Source organism: Mastomys coucha, unplaced genomic scaffold (assembly GCF_008632895.1).
Source record: "Mastomys coucha isolate ucsf_1 unplaced genomic scaffold, UCSF_Mcou_1 pScaffold23, whole genome shotgun sequence".
Taxonomy (NCBI): Eukaryota; Metazoa; Chordata; class Mammalia; order Rodentia; family Muridae; genus Mastomys; species Mastomys coucha.
The window spans coordinates 15,737,552-15,746,108 of record NW_022196906.1 but is presented as its reverse complement, the minus strand read 5'-3'; positions in this window follow the sequence as shown (position 1 = coordinate 15,746,108).

The following is an 8,557-nucleotide window of genomic DNA, read 5'->3' as shown; positions in this document are numbered from 1 at the left end:
TGTGGGGAAGGGTGCGCTGTGGTGAGCACAGCCTCTTTATGTGGAAGTTAGAGAACTTGCCAACAATCCTGACAAGGCAGAAGTTAGTTCTTTCCTTCTGCCATGTGGGTCCCAGGGAAGCAGAGCCTTTCCAGGAGGAGCCATCTCACTACTCCCCCTCTTTTTCCCTCAATATGCTGACATACTGGCTGTCATAAGAAGGACAAGAGAGGGTTTGGCCTTTGCCCTCTAATGCCACATTTGACAGGTCGTTCCTGATTGGTCTTTGTTCTATGCCTTATTTGCATACACACATGTATGCCAATCAGAACCCACTTGGTCTAGATCACAAGGTGCACAGCCTCTAAGCTTTCAGACTTTTCTACTGTGGATTGGTTCTAATGCTCTTTGTGTTTGGCTCGCCAAATTACACAGGAAATGCACACATGCCTGCCTGCAAGGCACTGAGGGTCCCTGCCCCCAGGCGGCTTTGACTGGTGAATAATGTTGCTGGTGGCCAATGGCTGGACAGAGACACAGAGATGGGACTTTAGATTTCCTAGGCAAGGGAACCCCAGGAAGAAAAGAGTTCTTTTAGTACTGCCATGCCAAGGAAGCAGGAGGATCAGGCAGGAGAGCTTCAGAAGACAGAGTGACAATCATGGACGAGCCTTACAGCCCTGACTTGGAACTTCCCACCAGGAACTAGGGAAGGTCCCTGAGTCCCCTCCCTGCCCAGCCAGTTATGTAAAGGTTGTCAGAACCACCGATCATTACATGCCTAGTTGCTGTTGCTATAATCTGCCCTCAAAAGCTGTAAAAAAAAAGGCTTATGAAAGAAAGAGAATGGGTCACCGCTCCACTGGGTGCAGGACGGCTCCAGCTCGCTGGGAAAAGAAACCTCTTGCTTTTGCATCGAACTCTTGTTCTCAAGTCTCATTTGGGGGTCTTCCGGTAGCTAAGGCTCACTTTGAGTCTTACAAGCCGGGGGAAGAGTGGCCCCCAGGGGCATCTCCACAATTGGGTCTGGGGTAGCAAAGATGGAATACAGATTTCAGGAATATTAGAGGGAAGGCATTAGTGATGTGGAAGTTTCGGGGTGGCCCAGTCATTGAGTTGCTTAGGGCATATTAAAAATAAGGCTGTGTGTGTGTGTGTGTGTGTGTGTGTGTGTGTGTGTCTTTAATTTGGGAACCTACAACACTGGGGAAGTAGCAAGAAGGCAGGAAGCATGTGCACCCACCAGGGAACTTACAGCAGATTAGCCAACTACCACTATACATTTTAGATCTGATCTCTGAGCCTGGCTATGGATGGGGACTCTCCCCTGTTGGACCAGGGAGTGGCTTGCTCCTTCCTGTCCCTAAACTCGCTAATGGCATCTACAATGATGCCTGACTTCATATGCAGGCAGGAAAGGGTGAACTCATGAGAGTTTTATTTACACAGGAATAACAGCTCACACTGGATAGGGTCAGTGTACAGCCATAACAGCCCAAACAAGAAAACAGAAGACCAGAACTTCCTGATCAGCTGAGGATACCAACCCAGGGTGGGCAACATGTACTGCAGCTAGGTACTCCAGTAAGCTATCAGTGGCAACCAAGGGCAGGTCTTCTTGTCTCCTGGGGCAGGAAGGAGCAAGCCACTTCCTGGTCAAGTAGGACTGAATCCCCATGTGTAGCCAGGCTCACAGCCTCTGCACCTTGGGATCCTAATTGGTTGGTTACATGTGTATACATAAATGAGGTATAAAACAAAAAACCAAACAATAAAGACCTGACAAATGTGATGTCAAAGGACAAGGGCCAAGCCTTCTGTTGGCTTTCTTATTGCAGTGAGTTCTCAGTCTAGGGGGTGGCAATGCACTGTTTGCTGCTGAGAATTTGAAACAGTTTCTAGTGACAGTGACCCAAGTATCAAACTCAGGGCTGCAATTATGTGACCCACGCTATGCTGCCAGAGCTGTCTTAGCTAGATGGCTACCAGAGACCATTGTCAGGGCTAGCAACTTCCTGCCAAGGCAGAGGATCTGAGTGTGGTCCCCAGGATCTACGTGGTAGACAATAACCAATTCTTCCAACCTGCACACATGTGACCACACACATTAATATTATTGAAATATCCCTTCTTCAGGAAAGAGAGGCCCCTGAAGAAGCTCAAAAGACATGACAGAGTGGGAAAATAGGAAGAGATGGGCTTTTGAAGTTGGACTAAGTACACTGTGCATTATGTCTATGGAGGCCAGGGGGTGGAATATGGTATTTGAATGAGAACATCCCTTACAGGTTCATGTTTGAATGCTTTGTCCTTGTTTGATGGAACATCTTGGTGAGGATTAAGAGGGGTGGCCTTGTTGGAGTAGGTAAGGTATCGCTAGAGGTAGGCTCATAGCCATGCCATTCCTAGTGGCTCTCAGCTTCTGCTCCAGTGCTATGTTTGCCTGCTGCCTGCTCTCCACTATGATGCCCATAGACTCTGAACTATGATCTTATAGTCAATGCTTTCTTTTATAAGTTGCCTTGCTCATGGTGTAACTAAGACACCGGGTAAGCCTGACAACCTAAGTTCAGATCCCCAGAACTCAAGTAACCCTGGACACAGTAGTACACAGAAGGGGACACGGAAGATAGAAGACAGGAAAATTCCTGAAAGTCTGTATGCCAGCTAGCTTGACTGACACACAGATGCAAACACTGGGAGACTCCAGCCGGGTGAAGGTGGCACACACCTTTAATCCTAGCACTTGGGAGGCAGAGGCAGGTGGATTTCTGAGTTCAAGACCAGCCTGGTCTACAGAGTGAGTTCCAGGACAGTCAGGGCTAGAGAAACCCTGTCTCGAAAAACCAAAAAACAAAACAAAACAAGACAAAACATTGGGAGACTCTGTCTCAGAGTTGAAGGCATTTGCTGTCAAGCTTGACAACCTGAGTTCAATCCCCAGAACCCACATGTGGAAAGAGACAATACACTTCTGAAGCCAAGCAGTGGTGGTGCATGCCTTTAATCCCAGCACTTGGGAGGCAGAGGGATTTCTGAGTTTGAGGCCAGCCTGGTCTATAGAGTGAGGTCCAGGACAGCCAGGGCTACACAGAAAAACCCTGTTTCGAAAAACCCTGTCTTGAAAAACCAAAAAAAAAAAAAAAAAAAAAAAGAGGACCAACACCAAGGGTATCTTCTGACCTCCATTATGCCTGAACTCACACAGATGAACACAGACAACACAGAGACACATAGAGACATAAGGGGGTGGGGAGAGGGTGAGAGAGAGGGAGGGAGAGACATGCACACACACACACACACAGATAAAAACAGGTATGTGTTCATCCTTGAGTACAGGGCATATTTTTGGAGCCAGTCTCAGCAATATAAGCCTGTCTAAAAAATTTTTTTTTTTAAAAATTTAAATTTTACTTTGCTTTGACTTTTGAAAAATTTATTTATTTATTTAATGTATGTGAGTACACTGTCACTCTCTTCAGACACACCAGAAGAGGGCATTGGATCCCCATTACAGAGGGTTGTGAGCCACCATGTGGTTGCTGGGAATTGAACTCAGGATCTCTGGAAGAGCAGTTAGTGCTCTTAACCGCTGAGCCATCTCCCCAATCTTTTGTCTTTTTTTTTTTTTAAGATTTATTTATTATTATACATAAGTACACTATAGCTGACTTCAGACACACCAGAAAAGGGCATCAGATCTCATTACGGATGGTTGTGAGCCACTATGTGGTTGCTGGGATTTGAACTTAGGACCTTCGTAAAAGCAGTCAGTGTTCTTACCCACTGAGCCATCTCACCAGCCCCCTTTTGTCTTTTTTTTTTTTTTAAGACAGGGTCTCACTATATATCTCTGGCTGTCCTGGACTTCACTCTGTAAACTAGCCTGGCTTCAAACAAAAAAAAGAGACTCATCTGCCTCTGCCTCTGACTGCCAGGATCAAAGGTGTGTGTCACCATGTGGGACTTGGGATTTTGCAGTTTATGTTTTAGCCACAAGTTTTGCAATGTGCCGTCATTAATCCAGACCACTGTGTGAAACTCTCTGCAAGTGCTCTTTAGCTCCTCATGGCCCCAGCTGCCACAAACTGGAACACCCTCCAACAGCCATCAACCCAGATCACTGCAACTTAGGCCTTGAGCCACTTTGGTTAGTAGTTAGTGGGGTTTTCTTTTCCTTATTTCTTTGAGATGGGGTCTCACTGTGTAGCCTTAAAATCACAGAAACCTACCTCTGCTTCTCAGATTCTATCTCTCAAGTTTGTTTGTTTTCAAGATAGGCTCTCAGCATCTCAGGATGGCTTGTAATTCACTATATAGTCTTTTTTTTTTTTTTTTCGGTTTTTCGAGACAGGGTTTCTCTATATAACCCTGGCTGTCCTGGAACTCACTCTGTAGACCAGGCTGGCCTCGAACTCAGAAATCCACCTGCCTCTGCCTCCCAAGTACTGGGATTAAAGGCATGCGCCACCACCGCCCGGCCGCTATATAGTCTTGAACTGATCCTCCTGCTTCTACCTCCTGTGTGCTAAGATTACAAGTGTGAGCCAATATCATGTCTAGTTTGAAGTACTGGATGTGAATGTATGCTAGGCAAACATTCCCTCAATGGAGCCTCATTCCCTTTGAAACTCTGGTTTTTTGTTTTATATATCAAAGCTAGTCTACCTTAATCTCCTCACCTGCCCTGAGGAGCCTTGCTCAGGCCAAAATAGAGAAGCTGGGCATGGGGGCCTCTGCTGCCCTCTGGTGTTCATTCATCAGAACAAGTGCATGTAAGGCCACCACCTCAAATTCAACCTCTTCTGTTGAGGAGTGACCAAATGCTGGTGCATGGAAAACAAGCCAGGGGATGTGCAGGCAACAGCTTATATTTTTTGGTAAAAAGAAACAAAGGAATGGAGATATGTAACAGTGGGTAAACTGCTTGCTGTACAAGCATACGGGCTGGATTTGACCTCTGGGACCACGTGAGAAGCTGGAATACCAGTGTCCCAGGCTATAGTCCCATCACTGGGGAGGCACAGGTCTGTTCAGCCTGCTTTCTTACACCAGGTCAGGAATGAAAGCACACAAAATGGGCTGGGCCCTCTCTCCCTGGTCACTAATTTAGAAAGTTCCCCACAAGCCGGCCTGTATAGTGTGATCTTCTGGAGGGTGCCTCCTCTTAGATGATGCTAGCCTGTGCCAAGCTGACACAGAACCATCCAGCATACTATACACCTGGCTGCTCTTGGAAAGGCCTCGGATTCTGTTCCCAGCACCCATGTTGGGGTTAAAGAGATACCAAGTGTGCTTATGAAGGACCCAGATTCAGTTCCCAACTCTATATGGTGGCTTACAACCACCTGTAACTCCAGCTCCAAGGGATGAGAAACACCCTCTTCGGTCCTCCAATGGCACTACACACGTTTCACAGCCAAACATTCATAAACTAAACTAAAAGCAAAATCTTCTAATAATTATCCTGCTCCCTCCCCCCATGGTGGGTTGTATAAGTGTGAATGTATTCAGACAACATCATGGTCTGTGTGTGAGGTCAGAGGATAACTCTGTGGAGTTAGTTCTCTCCTCCCACCTTTTTGTTGTTTTTGTGTCTTTCCAGACAGGTCTTTTTTTGTGTGTAGTCTTGGCTGTCCTGGAACTAGCTCTATATATAGACCAGGCTAGCCTCAAATTCAGAGACCCGCCTTCCTCAGCCTCCTGAGTTGCTGGGATCAAAAGTGTATGCTACTACTGCCTGGCTCCTTCCACTTAATTTTTTTAACCTTTATTTTCTCTCTTCAGGCGCCTCTCCTTCCCCTTTTGTGGGTGCTCTAGGGTCATGCTTGGTGGTTGAGATCTATTTGTGTTATTACATTGGGCCTCCCTGTGGAGCTCTGGCTGGCCTAGAACTCACAGAGATCTTGTTTCTGGTACCAGAATGGAAGCCTGGGCTTTGTGTATGCTAGGCAAGTGTTCCCAGTGACATCATCAGCACCACTGTGTCATAGCCCAGGCTAGCTTTAAAACTGTACTGATCCTCTTGCCTCAGACTCTTCTTGGCTATGATAACAGGTACAAGCCACCATGCCTAGCTTTATATTTCATTATTTAGGAAATATCAGCAAGAACAAATCTGTGAAAGTTTTTTTTTTTTTTTTTTTTTTTTGGTTTTTCGAGACAGGGTTTCTCTGTGTAGCCTTGGCTGTCCTGGAACTCACTCTGTAGACCAGGCTGGCCTCAAACTCAGAGATCTACCTGCCTCTGCCTCCCAAGTGCTGGGACTAAAGGCGTGAGCCACCACCGCCCGGCTGTGAAAGTTTTTCTTAATCTCCTTTCTTGTTGAGTTTTGTGTTTTGTTTTGAGATAGGGTCTTATTTAGCCCAGGCTGGCCTTGAACTGGATCACTACATAGTTGAGGGTGGCCTTGAGTATTAAGGAGTCTCCCTTTAGTCAGAGAAATGTGCCGAGGTTACAGATTGTACATGACCTATTAACAGTCCTCAGGCTGGAGCCTGGGGCTCCTGACATGCTGGGTCAGCACAACTGAGGGTCAGCTATGCCTATCACGCCATTCCACCTTGGTTGGCTCCCTGGGTGCAGAACCTGACAAGAGAGCTAGCTGTGCCTGTGAAGGGATCAAACCTAGGAGGGGGTAGATGGTTGGCTGAGAACTATACATCTCAATCATGAAAAGCTTCAGTGTCTGGCTCACAAAGCACATGCCTTTAACAGAGTGCAGGTATAGACGGCCAGACTACATACCTGGTGACTTGGCTGGGCTAAGCAAACATTGATACGTGCAAGGCTGGCTAAGGGCAATGAAGTCTAAGGACTGTTTCTCCTCCAGGCCTACCTGTCACCCTGACAGGTGTCCTCCTAAAGTCCAGGCTGTAGTCTACAGATGGTGGATGGAACAGATAGCTTAGGTCCTGATGTTTGCCTCTTTTAGAACATCAGGCAAGACACATATTCTAGGAATTGATGTGGCCCTTCCCTATGGCACCAACTTCTGCCACCACATGCCATTCCTGAATGTCAGTAAATGGATGAAGCACTTGTATCTGCTGCACTTCAAAGAAAGGAAGCCCATGAGGGTCAGCCAGGCCTGGACAAAGCAGGCACATCTCTGTGAGTTTGAGGCTAGCCTGGTCCACACATGAGTTCCAGGACAGCCAGGGCTATATTATATATTGAGACCTCATTTAGGAGGGGCTTAGAGTTGGCTCAGCTGTTTTTGTTTTTTTTGGGTTTGTTTGTTTGTTTGTTTTTTGAGACAAGGTTTCTCTGTATAGTCCTGGCTATCCTGGAATTCACTCTGTAGACCAGGCTGGCCTTGAACTCAGAAACCTGCCTGCCTCGGCCTCCCAAGTGCTGGGATTAAAGGTGTGTGATACCACTGTCTGGGTGGCTCAGCTGTTAAAAAGCATTTGTGGCTCTTGAAGAGGATCCAGGCTTTACACTTATACACACACACACACACACACACACACACACACACAAACACACACAGACACTTTATTAGAATGACTTACAGGCTGTGGTCCAATTACAGGCTGTGGTCCAACTAGTCCAATGATGGCTGTTTACCAATGAAATGTCTAAGAATTCAGTAGCTGTTCAACCCAAGAAGTTGAATGTCTCAGCTGGTCTTCAGAGTATCCACTGTAATCCCAAAGAAGCCGGCTCTAAGCCGGGCGGTGGTGGCACACACCTTTAACCCCAGCACTTGGGAGGCAGAGGCAGGTGGATTTCTGAGTTCGAGGCCAGCCTGGTCTACAGAGTGAGTTCCAGGACAGCCAGGGCTACACACAGAGAAACCCTGTCTCGAAAAGACCAAAAAAAAAAAAAAAAAATTGTAATTCAGATGTGATTTTTTTTTTTTGGAACCAATATTACATTTTATTTTTTGTATGTGCAGGTCACAGGACAACTTGGAGGAGTTAGTTCTTTGTATCGTATGAGTTCCAGAGCACTGACTCAGGTTGGCTTGGCTAAACAAGTTTTCCCCCTCTGAGCCACCTCACCAGTCCGGGAAGATGTGAATTAACATAGTCATCTGGCCAGAGGACTTGGACTCAAGAACTACCTTACAGCCGGGCAGTGGTGGTACACAGCTTTAATCCCAGCACTTGGGAGGCAGAGGCAGGTGGATTTCCGAGTTTGAGGCCAGCCTGGTCTACAGAGTGAGTTCCAGGACAGCCAGGGCTACACAGAGAAATCATGTCTCGAAAAAACAAAAACAAAAACAAACAACAACAAAAAAGAACTACCTTACACAGAAGATGGTAGCATACACCTTTTTTTTTTTTTTTTTGGTTTTTCGAGACAGGGTTTCTCTGTATAGCCCTGGCTGTCCTGGAACTCACTCTGTAGACCAGGCTGGCCTCGAACTTAGAAATCCACCTGCCTCTGCCTCCCAAGTGCTGGGGTTAAAGGCGTGCGCCACCACCGCCCGGCCACCTTTTTTTTTAAAAAGATTTATTTATTTATTATATGTAAGTACATTGTAGCTGTCTTCAGACACACCAGAAGAGGGTGTCAGATCTCATTATGGATGGTTGTGAGCCACCATGTGGTTACTGGGATTTGAACT